The sequence below is a fragment of the Sarcophilus harrisii genome, chromosome 1 (assembly GCF_902635505.1).
Source record: "Sarcophilus harrisii chromosome 1, mSarHar1.11, whole genome shotgun sequence".
Classification (NCBI taxonomy): Eukaryota; Metazoa; Chordata; class Mammalia; order Dasyuromorphia; family Dasyuridae; genus Sarcophilus; species Sarcophilus harrisii.
The window spans coordinates 496,221,308-496,235,743 of record NC_045426.1 but is presented as its reverse complement, the minus strand read 5'-3'; the positions used below and the strand labels follow the sequence as shown (position 1 = coordinate 496,235,743).

Genomic DNA, 14,436 nt, shown 5'->3' with positions numbered 1-14,436 from the left:
TTGCAAGAAACATAAATAAAATGAAAAAAAGAAACATCAATTTAAGTTCAGAGTTCATCAGTTTTCCCTCTGGAGGTGGAAAGTATTTTCTCCTTTGGATTTATAGATTGCATTGATCAGAGTGACTAAGTTGATTATCATCACAATATTTTTGTCTCTTCACTTTGTATTAGTTTATTTGAATCTTCCTAGGTTTTTCTGAAAGCATTACACTCATATACCTCAATTCATTCAGCTATTCTCGAACTGATATTTGCCCTAATTGCTGTTTTTTTTTTTAATGAGAAAATCAGGTACAACAAACATCTCTATCTCTTTTCTTTTATATTTATCTCTTTGAGATATCACCCTAGTAATACTGCTGATGTGTCAAAGACCAAGATTTATCACCCTTTTGGCATAGCTACAAATTGGTCCTTGAATTTCTGGACTGATGCACAACTCCACTATCAGTGCATGACTATACATATTTTTGCACATCTTCTCCAACATTTGTAAATTTCTTTTTCTGTTATGTGATAGATGTGGTTGGTACCTAAGAATTTTTTTCAATTTATATTTCTCTAATTATTAGTGAGTTAGTGAATTTTTCATCTTTGAGAGAAAGAGTTTTTGACAAATCACAACACTCATTCTATTAAAAACAATAGAGAATATTGGAATAAGAGGACCTTTCTCTCAATGACAAATACATATATAATTACATATCTAAAATCAATAGCTACTTTTTTGTAAAGGAAACAATTTCCTAATAAATTCAAGTTTGAAAGAAAGACATTATATTTCATATAATATTAGAAATTCTGGCTATAACAATAAGACAAGAAAATGAAATTGAAAGAATAAGCAGAGCTAAAGAGAGAAAATTATCATTTTTTGCAAATGACAACAGGTCTTGAAGAATTCCAAGGAGACAATTATTATACAATTGGTAATTTCAACAGACTTGCAGGATAAATTCCCATGAAACATCAAAATTTCTATAGAATACAAAAAAACACCTTATTAGTAAGAGAGAAATTTCATTTAAAATTGCTATGGAATATGTAAAATACTTGGGAATTTAATTTTGATACACATAAGAACTATTTTCATACAGCTGCAAAAAAGTGTTTATAGAAATAAAAATACTTAAATGACATGGAAACTATTGTTTGTCATTCATACTTCATTCTCAAAGGGAACTAATGACATCACAAAATCATTTCTTGACTTACACATGAGTCGGATTTCAGTGAGGACTCAGAATTTCCAGCTGTCTTTTCATTCCTTGCCAGATATGCTACACTGTTTTCATTCCACTGATATAATGTCTCCCATGTTGAGTACTTCTTTTTATTTTCCATTTGTGTATTGTGTTCCCCCATTAGTTTATGAACCTTTTGAAAACAGAGAATGTCTTTCCTTTTTATTTCTATCCCTAGCATTTAGCAGAGTGCTGCTATTTTGTATGTTACTTTGAGCAAATTAACTAACCTCAATGTGCCTTATCTGTGAAATTAGAAAGCTTAACTTAGTGATTTCTAGATAGCTTTATCATTCTGTAAATGTAAAAATGCCAATAAATTATTTCCTCCAACAAAATAAAAGCTTATCAAGAAAAGTAGTTGTTAGCTGTTTTGTCTATTTAATATTTTAAAGCATTAATAACTATGCTGAATCCTTTCATACCCTTATGTTGCCCCCCCCCTCTTTCCCCACCCCCATATTGGCTTGTTGAACTTTTGTGTTTTGGTCTAGGGTATGTTTTTCACAAAAAAAGAAAACCAAATGATATCTGGGACAAGACTGAGCACAAAAGACATATAATGAATGCTATTGATGAACTGACAAATTCCTCAAGCTAGGAAAAATTTTCAAAGCTTTCTACAGTTAATGATAAAATCATCAAGTAACAAACTCATGTCTTACTATGGCAATTCAGAAATTAATATAAGAGATGTCCCTTTCAATGAGAGAGAACTTATTTTACCCAGGTGGTTGAATATCCTTCTTACCTTGTCATTCTCAGATCTAGCAGCTGCCCAGGTATAATTGGTTTGACAACCATTGAGCAACATACATTTTACGTCAGGATCAGCATGGAGCAGCTTCTGCTTTTTCAGGTAATGCTGCTATATTTGGAAGTGTCTCAGGATGGTAAAAAGACTCATAGTGGGAGAAAGTTTATAAGATGAAATCTCCCAAGCAAAAAGAATAGCTGTTTGTGAAACTGGTTCATACTGGGTTATTTCTCTGTGTATCTTTATGTTTTCCCAGGAATGTCTTTTTAAGATTACTGCTTATAGTTTTGTTTTTAGAGTGAAAAAAAGTGAGAAAGGAATAGATGTGTTGGAGCTCTAGAAGTAGAGAAAAAAGCCACCTAAAGACAAAGCTAATTCTTTAGAGAAACAAGAACAACAACAAAAAAAAACTCACATTGAAGGGGATGATGAGGGGAAGACAGTGTAGCTGATTTTGGTGCTGAAAATTATTATACTTTGCCATGCTAACATCAGCAAGTTTCTTATATTGTAGTCTGATTTAAACAAAAGCTTGAGATTGAGATAGTTGCAAATTTTATAACCTGAAAATGAGTTTTAAAATTCCAATGAGATTATTCAACATTCTTTTTACATCAAACCATAATTATCATGTAAATAATTTCTTGGGATACTCTGTCATTTTTTACTTCAGCTCTTTGTAGGACTTTTGTAAGCCCATATAAATAGGAACAGAAAATCTATACAATATTATTGATAACAAGTTGAATATTTCTTTAATACTTTCAAATATTTATGATTTTTTCTCTAATCAATAGAATTCTATCTTCAATTTGTCAATAATGATCCTTCCCCTTTCCCCTATTAATGAAGAAATACCATAAATTTGTAGGTTCTGGAAAGGTTAAAAATCAACTAATTCATCTTATCTTTTCATTTTTTACATTTGAAAAAATCCACTAAAGTTCAGTGATGTTATGTGATTTACTCAAGGTCACATAGTAAGTCACAAAGACTTACTCAAAAATTGAGCCTATATTCCATGGCTTCAAATGCTGCCCTTTTCTCATTATACCAAGGATCACAATATGGAAGAAGGATGAGATTTGCTTTACTTTTACCTAGAAGTAAGATAATATTAGAGGAATTCCTTCCATATTTAACAGAAATCTTTTAAATGCTTAGAACTATTAAAATTAGTCTACCATGTTGAGAGGGTGGGTTGTGAGTGTATTGAATTACTGGTCATTGACAAGTAATCTTGATGATACTTCTGGAAACCTTGCCCTTTAACTAAATTGAGCTGTTTACTACAAATCAATCATTTGTTTGCAGTTCCCCGCCCCCCTACAAATTTTTCTGTACCATTATTTATGCTTAAGTGCACCTTCCCCCATCAGAATGTCTCCCACCAACATTGTCTCCATGTAGCTAAATCTCATCAATTCTTCTCATAGATTTGATTCATATAATATCTCAAAGATAAAATGGAATTGCTCAAGAGAAAGCAGCTTCTCCATTGCTGAAGACATTCAATCAAATGGCTGCACAGTCATTTCTCAGAATTCTTATAGAGGAGCTTCCTTTTGGGAAATATATTGGAGTCTGAAGTCTCTTTGAGGCTGATCCTCAGATGGTTCTAGAAATTTTTTTATAAATAATACTAAAATTGCATATCATTTTTTCACATGTTAACTTCAAGTCTATTTTTACTCTAATTGTCTGGATTTATTTTACATTTATATTTATATTTCTGGCTTTTAAAAATCCTATGCTATTAATTTTTGGGGATAATTTATACCTTTTTGTACTTATTGTGCTATATAGAAAGAATTCATCTTTTCCATTCCCAGGAATAATTATCACATTCATTGGAATGACTCACAGATCTCTAAAATGAATCCTGATTGCCTGATTTCTCTCTAAGCTGATATATCAAATTATCTTCTGGCTATCTCCAACTAAAAGGACTAATTATACCTTAAACTTAACAAACTGATATCATCATTCTCCTCAAATCTGTCCCTTTGTCAATTACCCCTCTTTCTATAGATGACATCATTGTTCTCTAATTAATTTAGATTCAAAATATGTTGGAGTTATCTTCTGTATGCCATTTCTCTCACTTTCATATTAAATCAGTTGCCAGATCCTGTTGATCCTATCTTTGTAGCATAAGTAAATACATTATTTGCACTTCTTCAAAGATTAGGTTGCTACAGCGCAAAGCCAAACTCAATGAAATGCAAGAGCAAGACATCTAAAGTTGTAATTGAAGTATCCTATATGTTGTCGTTCACTGCTCACTTTTGAAGAGGATTAATGATATCACAAAGTTATATCATGTCAAAGATGTCTTGTTTTACTCATAAATTGGATTTAAGTGAGACTGGCACAAAGTTTCAGCTGAACTTGCTCTTGCAGAGAAATGGATTTCCAATGGAAAAACAAAAGTCAAGACAACTGGCACAGATCCAGGATGCAGTGGAAGATGATTTATGTTAAAAGTTCTTCTGAGCTTTTGAGTAACTTAACTGCATGAGAAAAATCAGAGATAATCATCTTGCCTCAGAACACAAATCACCTCAAGAACTTTGACCTTTGTCCTTAGCCAATTTCCCCCCCCCCCCATAACATCAAAAAGTAATATATGAAATGTAAGTGTGTAATAACTTACCATAGATTAGAATAAGATTCTTCAGCATGGGAAATCATCACCAAACAAAGAAAATTTTCAAACAGGAGAATCTATACATCTATACCTCTTCCAAATCCTGTCTAAGAGATGAGAAATCACAGAAGTGAGGTCTTGGAGGAGACTTCTGCCTATTTTAAGCTATGAGGTTCTGTCATTTCGGGAAGATCATAGGGTTACTTAAGCTAAAAAGAATTGTCAAAGCTGTATTGAAAGACTTTTGTAATACCTAGACAATCTTGAAGGTAGGTTTGTTAGAAGATGCAGATAAGTAACAAAGAATGAGCCCAGAGAATCACACGTAAATTTGCCCAATGCAGACATTCCAGTCAAATAGGAGCAAGTCCAGAGCTGAGTGACATTTCCATTTTAATCTAGCAGCATCCACATTCTATAATGATCCAAATTTGAAGTATTACAATCTGCCCAACCCTTCCTTGCAGTAAATTGGTCTGTACAAAAGAGAAGTCATCCTCTGCAACAATTAAGATCAGCCTATCCACTATATCTATATATTTGTTCTATGGGGAGTCAGCTTAGCCTAAATACATATTGATTTGTCCATAACCAAAAGTGGCTTCCCCTGATGAATTTGGTGTGTACTTTCCAGGGAAAGAAATGATACTGAGGACTTACTACTCTTGAATTGTGAATTGCTTTGTCTACCTGTGTTCCCAGAGCATGTGTCTCATACCACTAAGTTAAGTTTCTCTACTACTCCCCCAATGTATTATATATATATATATATATGTATATGTATGTATATGTATATGTATATATATATATATATATATATATATATATATATACACACACACATATATGTGTAACTACAATGTCTTCAGGTCTGCTGCCCTGAATACTTTTAACCACTGTTCTTGCTCTAACAAGTTCTTTCAGTCTCTAAATCTTTGTTCCTTTGCTTCTAATTGCCTTTCTATGAATTAATTAAATCTGTGGGATGATCGATAATGAGAAGCACAACATTGTTAGTAATTATCATCTATAGTATTTCTCTTAGGATTTAGGGTAGCACGTCACCCTCTGAATATACAATCTACCAATGCCTGTTTGAGTTGGATGAATGAGCCCAGAGAGGTGACAGTAGCATCTCTTCCATATACCATTAACCTACACTCATTGCCACTTTGTTAAGATAATAATTTAAAGCAAAAAGGAACTTGGAATGTTACCTAATTCTTATCCTTCTTTTGTAGATAGGGAAATTGAAAGCATAAAAAATACAGGATTTGCTCAAGATTGTGGAGGTAAAATGATAGTGTTGGGATTCAAATCCACATTCTAATACCAAATTAAGTGCATCTTTGACTCTATCATGATGATTATTTCATGTCCTGACTGGCTTTTGCTTCAACTATTGAAATAACTATTTAGAAGAAAGAATACATATTAATTTCAATACATATAGTTTGGTAATATGGTATATGATATTCTCTTTTGGAGCCTTATTATTTATTGAGGTGCCCATGTTAGCTTCTTTCAGAAACATATTTCTGAGAGAAAGGAAAATGCTAAAGTCAAAATTATTTTGAAAGTATGGTTTGTTGGTTTGTTTGTTTTGGTAAAGGAATCACGGTGCTAATCTCTTACCAACACATCAACACCTCAATACCTCTGAAACCTACTGTTTTATTTCTGTGACTAAATTACTGTGAAAATGAAAAGAATCTCTACCTAGATAGATAGAAATTGTTGTTTGTCCTTCATTCTCATAGAGGACTATTGATATATGGAGGGTAATGTCTTGACTTGCAAGTAGATTGGATTAAAATGAGATGGAGCTGTGCAAAGTCATCACTCTTACTCTCTCCTCCAAGGTCATTTGAGTCTAATGGCAAGACTTAGGTCAGGATGGCAGTAGGAGATACTGAATTTTCTAACTTTAGGTTTTATGCAGATCTCAGATTGTGTGAGGCAACACCCATTCAGTGACTTAAGGCAACTAAGAAATAAGGCCAAAGTGGCTCAGTTTATCTACTAAAGAAAAAACAAATCAAACTGGGAGAAGACACTCAAGGTTTCTAGACAGAATAGAAATAATTGCTATTTATACTTATTCTGAGCCACCAAAAACCCAAACAATGATCAGGTATAGCTTGGAATTATTATTGGCCTATCAGTGGGAGCCAGAATAATTTAGTCTGTGCCACAGACAAGGAGTTACTTTGAATCCCAATGGGATTTAGTAAAGTCTGGTTTTCAAGACCTCTATTTCAACAAATAATAATTGAAACTGCATGAGACATAAAGTTAATTCATTCAGTTTGTTATGATAGAACAAATTAGTAGGACAGAGAAAAAAAATCTAATTCCTAACCCAAGATATCTTGTGAGATTTCAGCTATCAAAATTTATATTCCCTTGGGCATAGTACCCACATGTAAGTAGATGACTTCTCATGTGGACATAGAGAAGGAGGAAAGGAAGGAAGAAGCATTGACCAACTAGAAGTGGCTGGTTGAGTAACCAGTGTAGTAGCTCCTCTTCCTCCCATATTGTTGTTTATTCTTTTTCTGGAAAGACCTAATAATATCAGGACCAATGGCATCTTGACTTGCAATTGAACTGGATTTAAGTAAAAGTGCAAAGTCATCAGTTTCACTCTCCCTCCAACAGTCATCTGAGTCTAGGGGCAAGACATAAATTGGGATTATTTAGATAGACATATAGATAAGTAGATGTATAGAGATCCATAGAAAACAGACAGATAGCTTGTGACAGAACCAGCATCTACCTGACACCTTCTTTTGCCCATATCATGGAGATATTCTACCCAAAAGAAAACAAAATTTTCTGATTAGCCCTGAGAAATCCTGACTAGCAGTAGCTTTCATGGAAACAAGGAAGGGCAACATCTGTAGAAAATAAGTGCCACTGCATTCTTGTTGAGTATTTAGGTAAATTATATATATATATATATATATATATATATATATATATATATATATGTGTGTGTGTGTGTGTGTGTGTGTGTGTGTGTGTGTGTTCGATGATTCCTGTATGTCTCATTTCATCCCCACATTAAACCTGAACTAAGAGTATTTTGTGCTACAATCATGCCTCTAATGTAGAAAGAAGAGAATAAATGACATTGAATATTACTGCTGGTCAGGAAGAAAGGAAGAAAGTAAAGTGAGAGAGGCAAGTATGACAAAGGCCAATTACCTGGTAGTTAGAGAAAAAGAGTCCTGGAAAACTTCGTAACGTTTACCTTTAGGTGCACCTGTGGTCCATTTTTAAGAGGCAGGAAATTACATGTGTGCCTTTTCTGTAATCTTTTCCTTGCTACTTGTATTGCGCTCTGTCGGAGACATCTGAATCCACCACCACCACCATCATCATCATTAACAACAACAATGTTGATAATTCTTCTTTCTGGTTTCTGTATAGGCTATTCTTTGGTTCTCCTCTGGGGGATAGAAGCAAAATCCATTCTCTAAATTTAACAAAGGTACATCTAGTCAGATCATGAGATTATGGTACAATCCCTTATAAGGATCAGGCTATTTGGGTATTAACATTTTCACAAGAATATTGTATGTATAATAAGAGAATAAAACATTTTAGATAATGGGCATTTTTCAAAAAATAGTAGGAATGGGAATACTATCTAACAAAAACTAATTTATCACAGGGTACAACCTTATCCATTTTCATGTCTCTTCTCTCTGGATTAGTTGAAATAGAATTAGAGACTATATGTTCCAGTGCCTTTGGTAGCCCAATTTTCAAAGTTGAACAAAGAAATCAATGTGTCATGAAATAAGAAAGTATAAGAAAATTAAGATCAGGTATGTTGTTATTAAAAATCTCTTTTCCTCTTGAAGATGATATTGCTAAATATTTGGAACATTTAAAATGGAATGATATTTTCAAAAGTTTGTTATTTAAAGTTTATTATTCTTAGTTTCTTTCTTAGCATTCCATCTAGGATACCCTTCATCTACATTTATCTGTTATTTTTTAATACTACTAGTAATAAGCTATGACTCCCCAGGAATTAATATGAAATTCATTCTCTACTATGTTTGCAAGTTATTTTTGATAAATGTAGCATTCCTCACTTTTAATAGGAATAGCAGCTCACAAATGTATATTAATTTGGGATTTATAAACAGCTTTCTTCACAGAAACCCTGCATAGTATGCCTTCCAAATAAAAAAAAAATCAAACTGATGCTGACATAAGTCAGTGCCTTATAAAATGTCACACAGATTTTACCAGAGGCAGAGTTCAAATCAGCGTCTCCTGACTCCAGATATACTCCTCTTTTTACTTTATCATGTGGCCCCTCCAGAAGTTTCTAGCAAACAATAGAACTATTAGACAAGACACTTATAAATTTTCTGTTTCAGAATTTTACCAATTTGGCTTTGTCCTGTGACATCTGAGGGCCCCCTGTAGCCAATCCATACCACCATCCACTATGCACACCTTTCACTTAAATATAGCTGTATTTATCTGCCAAGTGACAGCATCTTTGGAGAACTGCTTGAAAGTGAGTCCTGATTTTTATTACTCTCAAAGAACTTCTAGTTACCATACTCATCTGTTCCCATATTTAATCAAAATGCTAGATAAATCTGGAATTATTTCACTTTAGCTGCATAATCTTATTCATCTTCACTGCCAGAGGGTTTGAATTGTAGTGACCATGTTAGCAGCTTTTGGTCCTTCTGCTGCCTCCCCCTCTCTTTTTTTTTTGAGGTTATCACCTTGTACAAAAGATCACATTTTAAATCTTCTTACCTTCCTTTCCTTCTAGCTCCAACCTACACAGTCTCTATTTTGTAAGGGGAGAGTTTTCATCATATCTTATTTAGTGTGTTTTGGATTAATTATAATTCCTGGGTATTATTGAAAGAGAGAGGATCCATACAGTGTCTGCCATGGTTGATGGTAGAGCTGTATTGAGAATTACCTGCTGCTTCTTCCTTGTGAGGAGAAGAAATTGAGCCTGGTGTAAAGATAGTAGTGAGGCTGCCCCATGACATGTGTGAAATTGCCAGGTTGCTAGAACTTAATTTCTGCTGCCATGGAAACTGTCCTGAAGAACATGGACTTCCAATGATTTCCTGCAGGCAGAGAGACAACATACCTAAGGAAAGTGACACTGTCTCTATCACCATCAATCAATATTTATTGAATACCAGCGGGCTGAATGATACCTACCAAGTTAGGCACTATATACCTTCTTTTGTCTTTATTTTATTAAGAATTGGACTGAAACATTGTAGCATCAAGAGATAGAGCAAAGGAACTGGCAAAAAAGGAAAGAAAAAGCAAAAAAAGTGTAAACCCAAAGTATTTGGGTTTCTGATTATCTTGAACTATAAAGCTTTAGTACCATCAGATATGACATTGGTATAGCTTTATATTTTGCAAAGTACTTTCATGATCTCATTTGATTATCAGAGGATCTCCAAGATAGTCAGGACAAATGTTTTAATTCCATTTTACAAATGAGGAAAACATGCTTGAAAATGTGGTAAACTTCAGAGGGACAAGGAGCACTATTTCTTCGAGCACAGTGCTAGCCACATAGCAATTCTTTAGCATATTATGCATCTACTATGAGTCAGACACTATGCTATTCTTTTTAGGTAATAAACATGTATTTAAATTTAATTAGTTGACTTATTCAAAATCAAATAATAAGGTGACTAACACCAGGATTTGAATCCAAATTTTTAGATTCCAAGTTTTATGCTCTTTCTATTCTACCATACTGTCCCTTGCAATAATAAAAATTCACATTTATATAGTACTTTCCCATTTTTGATGTGCCTTTTCCCATGGCAGCCCTAAGATCTATATAATGGAAATATCAATAGTTCCTGTTTATAAGCAAGGAAGTTAAGGCCTAGAGAAACTAAGTGACTTGCACATGTTTATATATTTAATAAGTCATGTATCCAGGACTCTAACCCAGGTTTCCTGATGCCAAGTTTTCTACTAGAGTCTGGTACCTCTCTCTTACTAGATATTGTTTGCTTTTGGGTGAACCATATTAAAAGATCTTGGTTAAAATTCGAAGGAATCAATATCAGGAAAAATATTAGAAACAGAAATAAATTTACGGCCAGCATTTCTGATAAAATTCTCATTTTAAAAATATATAAAGAATTATTAGAAACCAAAGGCACACACACACACACACACACACACACACACACACACACATATTTCAATATCTATATGTTTCAGACCTGTAAGTTAGTGAGCTATTTGTTTAGAGAAATTGAAGTATGGAAACTCTATTCAGTAGTGCTGATGAGCAAGTTAACAAATCACTGAGATTTGCCTCAGAAAGGGAAGTTAAATGACTTGCCATTATTGTCTAGGTCCTCTCTCTCTTTCTCTCTCTCTTTCTCTCTTTCTTTCTCTGTCTCTCTCTGTCTCTTTGTCTCTCTGTCTCTGTCTTTCTATGTCTCTCTCTCTCTCTCTCTGTTTCTCTGTGTTTTATTGTTTCTCTCTCTCACACATATACACAGACATACATGCTCTTTTTACAGAAATATAAATCTTCAACAATTGATGTGATGAATTTATAAAGCATGTTACATGTTTTTTTAAAATTTTTTTGTTGATGTTCAATCATATTTGGCCATTCAGGTTAAACTGCTTTATTTTTCCTTCTTTGAGCCATCTTTTAGCATTTCTAGAGCACTTAAGATTTTTTAAGATTTCTGCTAATCAAAACCTTGTTTTCAGATCCTTAAAGTTATGATTATGGAATAAGAACAACTTAACTTTTTACTTGCCATGTTATGAGGCAGCATAAAAGAAAGAGTAGAGCAATGAACTTGAACTCAGGTGGACTTGCATTCAGATCTCACTCTGTACATTTACTAGTAATTCTGTAGCAATTCTTAATATCTACAAACCTTATTCTCCTCATGTGCAAAAAGGGACATTAAACTTGTGACCTATAAAGCCTCTTCTAACTCTAAATCAATGATCTTTTACTTTTCACAATATTTTATTCTTTTTTCTTATCCATAATCATCTCTACATGTTCCTACAGAGGAAACTGATCCTTAGAAAATTTGGGATAAAGTAGTTAAAACACAAGAATTCTTTACGTAAAATCAATGATAGTTATTAGTTGATCCACAGAGTTGGATGGAACAAAATTACAATTACATTTAATATAATTGTTTTTGTTTGATAATTTCATGTATTTTATTTATCATTCATGAGAATTTTGTGTCCCTGCTTTGCTCTTTTTCTTTTAAGTCTTTCCATAAATAGCATATGAAAATGAAAAAAAAATGGAAAATGTAGGAAAATAAGAACAAAATAATTACTTCATTTTGAACTTAAGCATTCATCTTTTCTAAATGAAAAATAATTTAGAATTTGCATCTTAATTTTCTTTTTTATCAATGGTTTTATTTTATTTTTATTAAACCTTTTTATTTCAAAACATGCATGGATAATTTTCAACATTCCCTCTTGCAAAACCTTTTGTTTCAAAAATTTTCCCTCCCTTCCCCCCCATCCTCTTCCGTAGACAACAAGTAATCCAATATATGTTAAACATGTGTAATTGTTCTGTACAAATTTTCACAGTTATCATGCTACACAAGAAAAATCAGATCAAAAAGAAAAAAAAAGAGAGAAAAAACAAAATGCAAGCAAACAATAACAATAATGCTGGACCAAAGAGCATGCACAGTTTGTTAGCCCTTTGGGCATAGTCCAAATTGTTCTCCAGAATGGTTGAATTGGTTCACAACTCCAATAATGCATTAGTGCCTGGTTTTTTCACATCCCCTCCAACATTAGTCATTTTATTTTCCTGTCATCTTAGCCAAACTGATAAACCTCAGAATTTTCTTAAATTGTATTTCTCTGATCAATAATGATTTAGAGCATCTTTTCATATAACTAGATATGGTTTTAATTTCTTCATCTGAAAACTGTCTGTTCATATTCTTTGACTATCAATTGGAGAATGGCTTGAATTCTTAAAAATTTGAATCAATTCTCCAGAACCTTTGAATGTAAAATTTTTTCCCAGTTTATTGCTTCCCTTCTAAGCTTGTCTGCACTAGTATTATTGTTACAAAACCTTTTTAATTTAATATAACCAAATTATCCATTTTGTATTAAATAATGCACTCCAGTTCTTCTTTGGCCACCAATTCCTTCATCTCCACAGATCTGAGAGGTAAACTATCCTTTGTTCTCCTAATTGGCTTATATATTATAAGCCACTCTTTATGTCTAAATCATGAACCCATTTCCATCCTTATTTTGGTATACAGTGTTAGGTGTGGATTCAATGCCTAGTTTCTGCCATACTAATTTCCAATTTTCCCAGTAGTTTTTGTCAAATAGTGAATTCTTATGCCAAAAGGTAGGGTCTTTGACTTTGTGAAACAATACATTAGTATAGTCATTGACTATTTTGTCCTGTGATCCTAACCTATTCCACTTATTGAGTACTCTGTTTCTTAGTCAATACCAAATGGTTTTGATGACTGCAGCTTTATAATATAGGTTTAGGTCTGGGACAGCTAGACCACCTTCACTTGCATTTTTTTCATTAATTCCTTTGAATCTTGACCTTTTGCTCTTCCAGATGATCTTTGTTATTATTTTTCTAGCCCTATAAAATAATTTTTGAGAGTTTGATTAGTATGGCACTGAATAAGTAGATTAATTTAGGTAGCATTGTCATTTTTATTATATTAGTTCAGTCTACCCAAGAACATTTGATATTTTTCCAGTTGATTAGATCTGACATTATTTATAAGGAAAGATAGGTAATTTTGTTCATTTACTTCCTGACTTTGCCTTGCAGATAGACTCCCAAATATTTTGTATTATCTACAGTTATTTTACATGGAATTCCTCTTTGTATCTCTTGCTGCTGGACTTTGTTGGTAATATATAGAAATGCTAATGATTTTTATAGATTTATTTTGAATCTGTAACTTTGCTAACATGAATTGTTTCTAGGAGTTTTTTAGTTGATTCTCTAGGATTCATTAAATAGACCATCATATCATTTGAAAAGAGTAATAATTTCATTTACTCATTACCTACTGTAATAACTTTAATCTCTTTTTCTTCTCTTATTGTCAAAGCTAACATTTCTAACACAGTATTTAGTAGTAATAGTGACAATGAGCAACTTTGTTTCATGCCTGATGTTCTTGGGAATAGTTCTAGTTTATCCCCATTACATATAATGCTTGCTGATTTTTATAAATAGATGTTACTAATTATTTTAAGGAAAACTCCATTTCTTCCTATATTGTCTAGTGTTTTTTAATAGGAATAAGTGTTAAATCTTGTCAAATGCTTTTTCTGAATCATTGAGATATTCATATGATTTTTGTTAGTTTGGTTATTGATATAGTCAATTATGCTAATAGTTTTCCTGAAATTTAACCTGCCCTGCATTTCTGGTATAAATCCTACTTGGTCATAGTGTATTATACTGGGGATTATTGGCTATAATCTTTTTGCTCATATTTTATTTAATATTTTTGCATCAATATTCATTAGGGACATTGGTCTATAATATTATTTTTGTGTTTTGACCCTTCCTAGTTTAGGTATCAGCACCATATCTGTGTCCTAAAAGGAATTTTGTAGGATTCCTTCTTTTCCTAGTTTTCCAAATAGTTTGCATAGTATTGGAATTAATTGTTCTTTAAATGTGTGGTAAAATTCACATGTAAATTCATGTGGTCCTGGAGAGTTTTTCTTTATGAGTTGATT

General features: G+C 32.8%; 1 long non-coding RNA gene across 1 annotated transcript in view; it reads left to right on the top strand.

Moving 5' to 3' along the window:
• Positions 1 to 14,436, top strand: part of LOC116420609 — a 94,561-nt gene that overhangs the window by 75,126 nt on the left and 4,999 nt on the right. Inside the window, exon 5 of the long non-coding RNA XR_004230975.1 lies at positions 2,012 to 2,105. This is a non-coding gene — a long non-coding RNA (uncharacterized LOC116420609). The remainder of the gene's footprint in view (positions 1 to 2,011; positions 2,106 to 14,436) is intronic.